This window comes from Corythoichthys intestinalis, chromosome 7 (genome assembly GCF_030265065.1).
Source record: "Corythoichthys intestinalis isolate RoL2023-P3 chromosome 7, ASM3026506v1, whole genome shotgun sequence".
NCBI lineage: Eukaryota > Metazoa > Chordata > Actinopteri > Syngnathiformes > Syngnathidae > Corythoichthys > Corythoichthys intestinalis.
Window position 1 is genome coordinate 21,810,030 of NC_080401.1, and position 13,153 is coordinate 21,823,182.

At 37.9% G+C, this 13,153-nt stretch overlaps 1 protein-coding gene across 14 annotated transcripts in view; it reads right to left on the minus strand.

Annotated features, from left to right (window-relative positions):
- Window positions 1-13,153, minus strand: part of ptprsa (protein tyrosine phosphatase receptor type Sa) — a 374,739-nt gene that overhangs the window by 231,022 nt on the left and 130,564 nt on the right. For 2 of the 14 annotated variants that reach the window (XM_057840791.1, XM_057840792.1), the window contains exon 1: window positions 5,003-5,494. The exons of the other annotated variants lie outside the window; for them this stretch is intronic. The gene's annotated coding sequence lies outside the window, so the exon portion shown is untranslated. Of the gene's footprint in view, window positions 1-5,002; window positions 5,495-13,153 lie in introns of those variants that run through there. 14 annotated transcript variants of the gene reach the window in all.

Genomic DNA, 13,153 nt, shown 5'->3' on the forward strand with positions numbered 1-13,153 from the left:
CTTTAACAGAATGTTGATAATGTTAATGCCATATTGTTGATTTATTGTTATAATAAACAAATACAGTCCTTATGTACCGTATGTTGAATGTATATATCCATCATGTGTCTTATCTTTCCATTCCAACAATAATTTACAGAAAAATATGGCATATTTTATAGATGGTTTGAATTGCGATTAATTGCGATTAATTACGATTAATTCATTTTTAAGTTGTAATTAACTCGATTAAAAATTTTAATCGTTTGACAGCCCTAATATAAACTGATTTTTTTTTTTATTGACACGGCCACGTTGTGTTGAAGAAACGTATTCCGTGACCCGTTGCTGACCATTACGGTACGTGACGTCACCATTTGTTTCGGTAATACTTTACTCTAATCGGCCGAATTATTTCGTCTGTGTTAAATTCTGCTTTTTTCACTCTTCATAAAGCACAGAATTTAGTTTCTTGAACTCATTTGAGTTGACGTTTATTGCAGCTCCGCAACTCGGACCATAACAAACGTAAGCACACACACTTCCTGTGTCCGTCAACTATATCGGTCCCTCGGGAAACTCAAACCCAAATAACAATAGTTCCTATTGTTACTGTCGTGTTGACAGCGATGAGCTCTCACGGATTTCGGACTTACGTTCTCACTTTCATTTTACCGTATCAATCCATGGAAGAAACATTTATTCATCATGATGAAACGAGCAAGTTATACAGCATCCTTTAAAATAAAAGTCACATCTGTTTTGTTTTCTTCTCGATTTTGATAAATTGGAGAAGTTGTCAAATCATATTATTACCGTAAATATTGCCAGTTTATGGTAATGTTTTGAACTACCAATGTGCTATGCTTGTGCTGTGTTTCACCAGTCAGTAAAATGACATTTGTGTATCTGTACACGAGCTCTGTTTTTTTCTATTCTTCTATTTATTGGTGCTAAAATTAGGGTGCGCGTTATAAACGGGTACAATAATTTTCCCTAGATTTTACAAGTAAATTTGGGGTGCGCATTATACACGGGTGCGCCTTATATTCGGGAAATTACGGTAATCAAGCAAACAGTATACAAATAAAATAGTATTTAAATGCATACATGTGCATTTGCGGTGGTTTAGTAGGAGACGTTTATAGCACAATCACTTTCTCTTTTTTGTCCCTTTTTTTCCGTGACTTCCACACCCTCTTTGCCAGTCGACGTTTCATCCGGCTGGCATCGAATTCACTCGGTTTCGTCGCCGCTAGAACTCGGCCCACTCGCCTAGCTCTATATTGATTCCACTTGTTGCGCAAGAAAACGCTGAGTCTTATTTTGTGGAGTAGGACAAATTGTAATAGCCTTGTAAAGTGCTTTACTAGTTTGAGCGAAAACAGAATAGCTTTTTGTTGTTGTTGTTAACTACAGTTCCACACAAACGTACGTCGAGATCTCATTGAGCTGAGCAATTGGAGGCATGAGACTTATTTTTCGAGTGTCCCAAACTTGCCATGAGTTGCAATTTCTGACAGAGGATCTGTAACGCAACCTCCCATGAGGTTTCAAGAATCGGCACCTTTCAAACTAAATTTCATGAGCCTCCGGTTTGTAGAACCAATGCTAAGGCAAATGGCATTTATTGGACAATAATGTTTTTTTTTTTTTTTTTATCCTTTAATGAAAAAAATGAATTATAAGCATGTGTATTTTTCGTTCTTTCTGTTTTCGGTTTTTTATGCCAAGTGTTTCCAATATTCGGTTTCAGCCAAGTATTTTGCTTTCGGAACATCCAAGGACACTCAAGATTCCTATTCGATTCTAAAAATGAATCGGACTCAGACTCAGGTGCAAAAATATGCCATCAGGACATCTCTATTTAACACGTCATCAACAGGTGACCAATTTCAAACCATCTGCCATACAACCATTTTTGTTGTATGTTATGTATTTGAAGTAGACTACCAAATTGGGATTGCACAGTACTAAAAGACAAAATGGGGATGTAGTGCAGTTTAAAGCATAAACACTTGACTAAAACTGCATAATCTATTAAATTGTTCAATTTTTTATTTTTTTTTTAATCTCTGAGGACCATATCAACACACTATTGTTTGATAGAAAAAGGAAGGCGTAGCCTACAAGCCAGGGAAGAGGAATGATGCCACACTGCACAGGCCAAGCTGCCTACTGTTTTCAAACTGCACTAATTGCACCTCATGTTACTGAAAGAGCACTGATTTAGCTCTCTGGGCTAATTAAAATGAATACACACAATTAGATGTAAGGGCAACAAAACCACTATTCATGCAAATAATTTCCTTTTCCTATTTGCAGCTGTTATTAGCTGTGTAGCTGCATCCAAAGCATTGTGACTAATTGCAAACCACTTGATGCCACCCAAATGGCCCCAAATTTGGATTTGATTGAACTGAACAAAGCAAAGGTATAAAATGAAAAGTGTGATTATTAGGTTTTAATCCGAAAACCAGAAAGAAATCAATTCTCTACATCAATTATGCCACAGAACATTTGAACAGCCTCGGTTGTAAAATTATGCACGTAGAAAATATGCCTCGAAGGTTACACAAAGTAGAGTTTAAATATTACATGGCTGGTGTCACAATAGACAGACACCTCAACTAAACCATATTATTAACTCTGCCTTAACTTTATTTTCGTGCTGCTATGTATGTTTTTGTTACTTAATTCAATTGAGTATAAAAATAAAGACATCATTGTTTATACACCATAATTGTGGTCATTTTGGGGGGAAGGGGGGTATGAGGTTAGCATTGTTTGCCTTTTGTTTTGTTTTAGTCTGTGATTGTTTTTGCCGAGATGAAGTGGCTTTGCTCCCTGTAAGTTTTTATTTCAGAAAACTCCTTGCCCATTTGATCCCATTAAAAATCGACAATAGACATGCTTCTAGTGAGGAATCGTAAACTAATACAGTCGGCAAAATATTCATTAAAGAGAGAGAGAAGAAAATGTTTTCAAAGATAAAATGTCTCGGTCTCTTCATTACCTGATGTGCCTACAAGACTGGATCTCATAAATCTATTGATCTGCTATTTCTTTTCATTGAGGCAAGATTAAAAATTTTAAAAATTAAAATTAAAAAAGTGCCTTGCTGATGGCGCAGTTACAGACAACAATTCTACTTAGCCTAGCAGATCCCCTTTCCTGCCCACTCATTTGACAATAAACCGAGGTGTTAAATGGTTCAAAAAAGGACACATCAAAAGTCCAGATTAATATTTGATACACAAGCCTCTACGTGTACATCATGTCAATTTAATGTGAAATACAAGAATACATTTCGCTGCTGAGCAATATGTGACTCGCATCAGAAGACAAATGGTTTGATGTATACGAAACAGCTAATGAAATTCAATATTGAAATGAAAAACTGATGATTTGAAATTAACCAAAAGGTAAAATAACCGTTACGTCATCTTAGTTTGTCCATCCAGCTTTAGTCGATCCTTCAGGCAGTAGGTTTATTGCCGTTGTACCTGATTGAGCTCTGTGCTTGACTCTCACATTTGACCTTTCTCCATTCCAAGACACTTTCATGTTGTTTTAATTAAAGTTAAGGACCAAAGTTACTTTGAGCTATTCTACAAGTCCACATTGTACCAAATGACTCAATAATCTTTTTTTAGAATGCAGTTGCTATTGTGGAGAAGAGCTGTGTTTAGCATGGTGAGGGCTTTGCATTAAACGTTCTGAGATCAAATTAAGAGCTAATGCAATTCAAATTGGACTCACTTGAATGTGTTTAGCCTAAATAATTGACGAAAAAAAAAACTGGGCCACAAACTTTTATAGCATGACAAAAGTTACTTCTCTTACCAGAGACTAGTTATTAAAATGTTAAAGCATAAGACACAACTCTCAGAAACATCTTACAAAAATCATTAACATCAATACACAATCATTGCACAGGCATCTTGTTAATGCAGGGGTTCCCTAAGATTACTACAGTATTCTTGATACCAGCTTTTCACAGCTTGATAACATTCTCATTTGGCCTTAGAAAATTAAAAGTTTATCTGGGGTCAATAGTGCTATCGTGGAGCTTTTTTTTTCTGAAGATGTGTCACTACAATTAAGGTTTATAATTTAAATACACACTCCAATGTTGTCACCAAGTATGAGTGTGAGAGCAAATGCTTGTTTGTCCCATTGTGCCATGTGATTGGCTGGCAACCAATTCAGGGTGTACCCCGCCTGCTGCCAGTAGTTTGCTGGGATGGGCTCCAGCACCCCCATGACCCTTGTGAGGATAAGCAGAACGGAAGAGGAATGATTTAATGAATTTAAATAGACCACCTCAAGGACCTAAAAATATACGTTTCAGCCTTCACCTCACTTAATGTCACATTTTGTACAGCAAAATTCCTCAGATTTAAGTACCAGGGTGGGTTTCATTAGGTTGCTGATTGTAATTTGATTGCTGTTTGCTATATTAAATCTTCATCCATTGTTTTCTTTATGATTTGAATACTCAAGATTTATGGTTTCTAACGTACGTAATTTTTTATTTTATTTGTATCACATATTTTTTCAGTGTTTGTTAGTTATTATTAAAATACTGTAATAATTTTACTACTCTAATTGTTTTAATGATTTCCATAATGTTTAAATTTCAATTTAACTGATGAATTTTAAACAATACAGTACATGTACAGAATCATGACCAATCAGAGGATGCCCAGACATACATTAGAATTGTCTACGAAGTACGAACACAGATGACTAGTTTGTAATGTATATTATACGAAACCTCGTGTATCTCTGGCCAAAAAGTGCGACCAGAATTTTTTTTCAGCTACAAATTGAATACCATGGACAACTGCATCCAGCAGTCCACTGACATTCTGAGAGTCAAACGGTCCTCGCCAGTGTTTTCACCAGTTTATATATAGATATGTTACATATACACACATTTTACCTTAAATAAAACCGTTCACTCGCGCATTCAAAACGTGACAAACGGCACATTAATAAGACAAAAAAATAAACTTACTTGGAACTTTTAGTGAAAAGTAAGGCACAACCCCACAATGGGGGGGAGCCTTTAAATCCTTTGGTTTCTCCTTTGTGAGTGAACGGTCGTACTTATTTTCCCAGAAAAAGCGACCTTGTGTATCTCCTCTTGGGAGAAAACGGTATATTCCACTTTTGGTTAGGCAAAGTAGTCAACAACGAATGGAGAGTGTAGCGTAGATAAACACATAATTTCCTTCTCCGATCAGAGGCTCCGGAGCAGAATCTCTTCAGTGAAAGAAACCTAAAAGTAATACAGAAATAACCCACGGTAATCCGTACGCGACAATGCCGCGCGTGGATCTCCAAACGTCTCCTTCTGCTTCTTTCGTTATCTCCACGTCGCAGGTTTGGAGTCTTTTCTTCCCAAATCCACCTCGCACGGTCCGGCTGGGGGTTGGGAGACAGGAGTCAAATGCCCCTCTCACCCTCCTCCCCTCTCCGCTTTCTGGGACTGAATGAAAATACGGAGCCCTGTGCTGCGTTCACGACGCCCCATACAACTTCGTGTCCACTATCTTTGGTCGTAAAATCAACCGGTTGGTACGTTCAAGTACCTTAAGAGTTTTACAGTGAGTTTAGGTATAAATAACAACAATATAACCATAATAAGCCTGTGCTACCTTCACTCAAAAAAAAAAAAAAAAAAAAAAAAAGAAAAGAAAAGAAAGAAAGAAAGAAAGAAAAAAAAAACATTAGATAATACACTTACAGTCTCAAATATTTGTTTTGTTTTTGTTCTGTGTACAAGTGTTGTAAAGTCAACCACTTGGTACGTTCATAGAACCTTCCCAGTGGCAACATCCTGAGAGAGAAAATGAATGCATAAAAGAAAAAAATGGCCAAAGAGGTGATTGCCATTGGGGGCTGGCTTCAAAACAGAACAATTTACAATGGACGCTCTCTTTTACATTCTATGATTTCACCATCAAAATAAACCTTTCTCAGCCTGATACAAAATTTGAATTTGGTCTTCACATTGACATAATTGCTTCTTGAACATTGTACAGTTGAGTTATCTTTGTTTTTTTAAGTCGTATTGTGAAATAAAAAAAAAAAAAAATGATGAGGAGGCTGGGCTTTGTGTTTTTCGCATTTTTTTACTCATTCATGTCCTTTCTGCATTTTTCATCGTGCCAGGTGGCAAGCTAATGTCCAGTATAGCGATATGCAAAACGGTATTCTAATTAGTGTTGTCAGTAACGCGTTGCTGTCATCTGATAACTTTCTTTCAGTAACTAGTAATCTAACGCGTTTATTTTATTAAACCAGTAATCTGATTAAAGTTAGTTTCCTTCGTGCCTGTGGGTTACTATTTTGTTATTACCTCATAATGTATGTAGAATGAAGATTATTGTATTCATGTTTGAATAGCATTTTGAATAGAAAATGCTACAAAGGTCCCCATCTTCTCGCTGCGGGTTCGTTTCCATGGTAACCGCTCACCGTTACTTCCTGTTTTCGTCTCGAGTCACACGTGAAAAGGGTTTTAGGGCTGAAAAGTGTTTTAGGGCTGAGAAAGGCGTGTGCCCATGCGGGTGCACATTCGAGCTGAATGCAGCCATCTGTTGAGATGTTCGAGGGAATGTTGATCTGTGTGCGTCCATGAATGAACGTGAGTATATTTCCTTCATTCTAGGTTCCAGCAGTAGGTTGAGGCCGCTACATGCACGGCCGTTTCGTAGTTTTGCCATTGCAACAGCGGGTAGTCATCGCTCCAAGTCGGCAAGCATTTTTTACATCATATTTGTGTTGCACATTTATGCCGTGAGGTGATGTCTTCGTTTAGCATCTATGGGATGTGTTGTAAGTCTGACTGAGTGTAAAGTGCTTAGTTGCCACCATGTTTCGTGGCCAAATTGACCACGTGTGTGTACGGCGTACTTCCGGGTTGTGCACGTGAATTCACGCCCGCCCCCACCTTTGTGGTTATTGCACTGTGCAATTCATTTGTCTGTTGTTGATTATTATGCAGTGAATTTGCATTGTTTTATATTGGCGCTGATATGCTGCTAACCCCTAAACCAGGGGTCGGGAACCTTTTTGGCTGAGAGAGAGCCATAAACACCACATATTTTTAAAAGTAATTCCGTGAGAGCCATCCAGTATGTTTAAAACTAAAAATGCAAGTAATGTGTGTTTTTTATGTCATTTCAACACTTTTAAAGTACAATAAGTATCTGAATTCTTTCTAATAACATTGTTATGCTGTTGCTAATCAATGATGAGTATTTCTTACCATTAATGCGACTTCTGGTTTTGCTGATGGCTTTGTAGTCTGGTTGATACTTGGTCGGTTAAGCTTCATGCAGGTGTTGAGAAACTTAGGATGCGTTTCTTTTCATGTTCACGAAACAAGTTTATCCATCAAGAGATTTATTTCTTTAGCAAACTCAGTGAAGGACTTGAAAAAATCCTCCCCTCTTGTTGTCCCTTTCAAAGTCAAAACCATGCAATCACTGGGATTAGTTGCTTACGTCTGTTGACTCATCCAAAGCGAGAGAAAAAACTGCCATCGCTACTATGTCCGGTTCTTCCTTTGGGGAGGTGGCGACACTTAGACGTGTCGGATGGCTATTTTTCTGAGACTTTATTAACACAAACAAAAACCAGTGGGGGACACCCAGCCACTCAACACAGCACTCCCGCGCAACTGTCTCTCCACACCTGTCATTCTCTCCCCTTACTCTCGCCCATTTCTTCTTCTGCACTAAATTGGCAATGCCTGTCATATTGAAACGGGACAGTGGCCCCTTGGGATGCCGGTAACAGCGCAAATGAGTATAGCGAAACTTTATTTTTAATAATTAAAGATTTGTCTGCAATTCAGATGCAGCCGTCAAAAGAGCCACATCTGGCTTGCGAGCCATAAGTTGTCGACCGCTGCCCTAAACCCTAACCCGTATTTCAGAATTTTTGAAATTAGGCTTAATCTTCGAGTTAGCGGGGGTTTAATGAGTCGGTGCAGTTGATTTCAACAAATTCCATGCAGTTTGTAAGTTATTTGTGAGTTTCAGGGCCCCGTAGTACCTAAATTAGCTTGAGTCAATAATGGTTATAATCAGCTCCATTGAGTAATTAAACCCTCGCTAACTCGAAGATTAAGCCTTATGTAAAAAATACTGATCTTTCCCTTTTAATTCAATCATTCAAAAATCAATTACATGTGTTGACATTTTTCTGTGGTCATTCTTATGTTGAGGCAGCAAAGAGAGAACTATTGGTGGAAAGTAGCCGATAAATTACTTGTAAAGTAACTTAGTTACTTTGATAATAAAGTAATTGGTAGAGTAACTAGATTACTTTTTTGAGGCGTAATCAGTCATCAGTAATTAAATTACATTTTCAAGTAATCTGTGTCATCACTGATTCTAATCTCAAAATAGCATCCTAAATGTTAGCCTTGTCAAATAAAAGTTAATATCCAATTGACTGTACACCCCCGGTCATAAGTATTCAGACTTTTCACTGATAAGTTCAATGAGAAAAGTCTCAAAACCTTTGCACAAAGGTGGAGGAACAGATCTCATAGGGTTCTTAAATTTCTTTATTTTCATCAGTGAGTGTCGTTTTGGGTGATTTCTATCCTTGTTGGACTAAAAATCGTATATCTCAGGGTGGACTTCATTTAACACAGGTCAGAAGTAACATGTTATCACATCTATAGGGCTGCAGCTGCCGATTATTTTAGTAATCGATTAATGGATGAACTAGTTTGTCGAATAATCGAGTAATCGAATCAGGAACATGAAAAATTAAAATACCAGAGCTGAGCCTCAAACGGTATAAAAAACTAATTAAATAGGGATCTATGTACAACAAAAGAACAATTGGCTTACATAGCAAACTTACATAGCAAAAGCCCGCTAGCTTAAATGCTATAAATCCTAACTTTTTTTTTTTAACAATACTCTTAACAAATGGTTCGGACGCACATTCCCACAAAAACGGCTAAATATACCAATAAACTAAATTACGAATGCATTAAAAAAAAAAAAAAATAGCTCAAACAAAAACTTAGCTCTTGTTGGTCTTAATATGGAGCAGCTGGATTCAGCAATGTGAAATGAGGCAGACTAGAGGGCAGTGTATCCACTCAAATCAATAAAACTGAATGCAAACCCTCTCAAAAAAAACCATTACAACGCCACAATAAAAAAACGAATACTCGAAGCAGTAAAATTGAATTCAAATCTTTTTTTTTTTTTAAAGGAATACTCGAGTTAATCGATTAATCGTTGTAGCACTACATCTATGCCTGTCCGCCAAACAGATACATGTCGAGTACTTTCGTAAGCTTAGCCTAACAGAACACCATTGGGACAAAAAATTGTAGACCTGCACCAGGCTGGGAAGACTGAATCTGCAATAGGTAAAACGCTTGGTGTAAAGAAATCAACTGTGGGAGCAATTATTAGAAAATGGAAGACATACAAGACCACTGTTAATCTCCCTCGATCTGGGGCTCCATGCAAGATCTCACCCCGTGGCGTCAAAATGATAACATGAACAGTGAGCAAAAATCCCAGAACAACACGGGGGGACCAAGTGAATGACCTACAGAGAGCTGGGGCCACAGTATCAAAGGCTACTCAAATCCTGCACTACCAGACGTGTCCCCCTGCTAAATAAAGTACACGTCCAGGCCCGTCTGCGGTTTGCTTGAGAGCATTTGGATGATCCAAAAGAGGACTGGGAGAATGTGTTATGGTCAGATGAAACCAAAATAGAACTTTTTGGTAGAAACACAGGTTCTCGTGTTTGGAAGAGAAAGTTTTGCATCCGAAGAACACTATAACCACTGTGAAGCATGGGGGTGGAAACATCATGCTTTGGGGCTATTTTTTTGCAAAGGGACCAGGACGGCTGATCTGTGTAAAGGAAAGTATGAATGGGGCCATCTATTGAGAGATTTTGAGTGAAAATTTCCTTCCATCAGCAAGGGCATTGTAGTTGAAACGTGGCTGAGTCTTTAAGCATTACAATGATCCCAAACACACAGCCAGGGCAACAAAGGAGTGACTTTGTAAGAAGCATTTCAAGGTCCTTGAGTGGCCTAGCCAGTCTCCAGATCCCAACCCCATAGAAAATCTGTGAAGGGAGTTGAAAGTCCGTGTTGCCCAACAACAGCCCCAAAACATCACTGCTCTAGAGGAGATCTGCATGGAGGAATGGGCCAAAATACCAGCAACAGTGTGTGAAAAGCTTGTGATGAGCTACAGAAAACGTTTGGCCTCTCTCATTGCCAACAAAGGGTACATAACAAAGTATTGAGATTAACTTTTGGTATTGCCCAAATACCGTAATTTCCCGAATATAAGGCACACTCGTGTATAATGCGCACCCCAAATTTACTTGTAAAATCTAGGGGAAATTATTGTACCCGTTTATAATGCGCACCCTAATTTTAGCACTAATAAATAAGAAAAATACAAGAAAAAAGAGCTCGTGTACAGATACAGAAATGTCATTCTACTGACTGGTGAAACACAGCACAAGCATAGCACATTGGTACTTCAAAACCTTACCATAAACTGACAATATTTATGGTAATTATATGATTTGACAACTTCTCCAACTTACCAGAATCTAGGAGAAAACGAAACAGATGTGACTTTTCTTTTAAAGGCTGCTGTATAACTTGCTCGTTTCATCATGATGAATAAATGTTTCTTCCATGGATTGACATGATAAATTAAAAGTGTGAACTGATGTCGGAAAACGGAAAAAGCGCATCGCTGTGGACTGTAACAAGAGGAACTATTGTTATTTGGGTTTGAGTTTTCCGAGGGACAGCTATAGTTGACGGACACAGGAACTCTGTGTTGGGTTGCGTTTTTTATGGTCCGAGTTGCAATAAACGTTGACTCAAATGCGTTCAAGAAACTAAATTCTGTGCTTTATGAAGAGTGAAAAAATCAGAATTTGACACAGACGAAATCATTCGACCAATCAGTGTGGTATTGCCGAAACAAGTTATACCGAAACAAAACGTCATGTACCATAATGGTCGGCAACGGATCGCCGCATACGTTTTCTTCAACGCAACATGGCCGTGTCAATAAAAAAAATCTGTCATTAGATATATATATATATATATATATATATATATATATATATATATATATATATATATATATATATATATATATATATATGTATAATGCGCACCCATGATTTTACAAGTTGATTTTGGGGAAAAAAAGTGCGCGTTATATTCGGGAAATTACGGTACTTATTTTCCACCATGATTTGCAAATAAATTCTTTAAAAATCAAACAATGTGATTTTCTGTTTTTTGTTTTTTCCACATTCTGTCTCTAATGGCTGAGGTTTAGCCATGTTGACAATTACAGCCCTCTCTAATATTTTCAAGTGGGAGAACTTGCACAATTAGTGGTTGACTAAATACTTATTTGCCCCACTGTATGTTGATATAGTATATCCTTTTTCTTTTCTTTTGAAACATTCGCGATTCTAAGAACAGCACACCAAAAGCACTAAACTTCTAGCAAAAGGACACTATTTCAAGTTTCAAAAGCTTCATTTTTATATAGGTAATGTTTTTTAAAATGATTATTTAATTTTAGCAGCTTTTGTTGCAACTCTTCTTGGTGGTATGCTAAGTTTATAGGATATTTTCACTTAACCGAGACTTAACAACATTTCAGTTTAGCTCTATGCTCCTCATTTGTTTCGCTCTAAGTCAGAAAGAATGAGAGCTCTCTTGGGGTCTGGGACAGGACAGAGCCGCTCCGATTGGTTGCTTCAGTTTGAATTGGACCAGTAAAAGCCCTTGTTTGTAATGTCGACCAACGGGGCTCTCAGAAACAGGAAAATTCCATTACAAAATCTCAGTCATCTCCCACTAACCAGTTTACATCAGTCATGGTAGCTCAGGTGATATACAGTATCAAGGATAACGGCTTCACATAACCCCGTTTATAAAATTTAGAATAGAAAAGAGCTGCAAAATGTTCACATGAACAACAAAACCTGGCTATGAAAAGTTAATGGAACATTCAGGATGAGCTACAGTACAACTGAAAAAAAGAGAGGAAGACACAATTTACGAGTTCATTAAATGAAAGGCCCAATCGAAGGAAGTGTATGGCAATATATTTTGTGTGAACTTTTCGATGAATGCAGAGAAAAACGGATGGAAAGAGGCCATCTTTACAGCGGCAGTCTTTGCAGTTGGCAGATAGCCATCCTGAGCTACAAGCAACCCTCCACTGTCTTCTCTCTGGTCTGTTATTTATTCAAAAGCCAGTGTGACATGTAACACACCATAAAGAGGTGTAAAATGGGCATGAGGGGTTCTCATCAATTTAGATACTACTCCCCTCCCAAAACAAACAAACAAAAAATGTTTTATGGATGTTTATGCTCTATGGTTTATGTTTCTCCCATGGCTCTTTATTTATACCACAGACCCTTGTTTAATCTGGCCAGTAAATCTAAGCAGTGAACCAGAGGTCTTGCTGTCATTCCCCTGGTGGTGTGAGCCTTAACATGGTAAATTTCACTCTGGTAGGGAAAGGCACTCTTTGACCAAGGTTAGTGCTTTGGAAGGATAAAAAGAGCACTTACCGCCTGACATGTGCAATCCATAACAGAATAATGAGATTCCTCTACAGCCGGAGCTTGCTCTCACTCTACTTTTTGTTTTCCTTGTGAGTGTTCATAAATGCCATGTAAATGCAGAAAGTGGAAGATAGGGAGAGTGCTCAAGGGAGAGTGTTCAATCGTTTGCTTTGTGTTACAGATTCATGTAACAGCATGTCACTGTGTGATGATGCTTCTAGTTATGTTAGGGAAACTAAGAGTCTTCCTCCACAAAGGTTGCTGTGCCCTTACGACTCTTGTTTTTATCTTGAACCAGGAACACACGTAACTGTAATTCCATGGACGCAAGAGTGTGTGTGCACGCGGGTGAATGTGTTTGTGCATGTGATATGTACACATCTTAAGTAACATGATTTCAGAATAAATTGCCATCAGGCATGACACAACAAAAGATGTCCAAATGGTTAATTTAGCATTTATTTTGTCGTATCTTTGTTTTATTTTTATTTTTGCTTTTTCATGACACTTGCTCCTAACGCGAGATCACCCTCATCGAAGGATT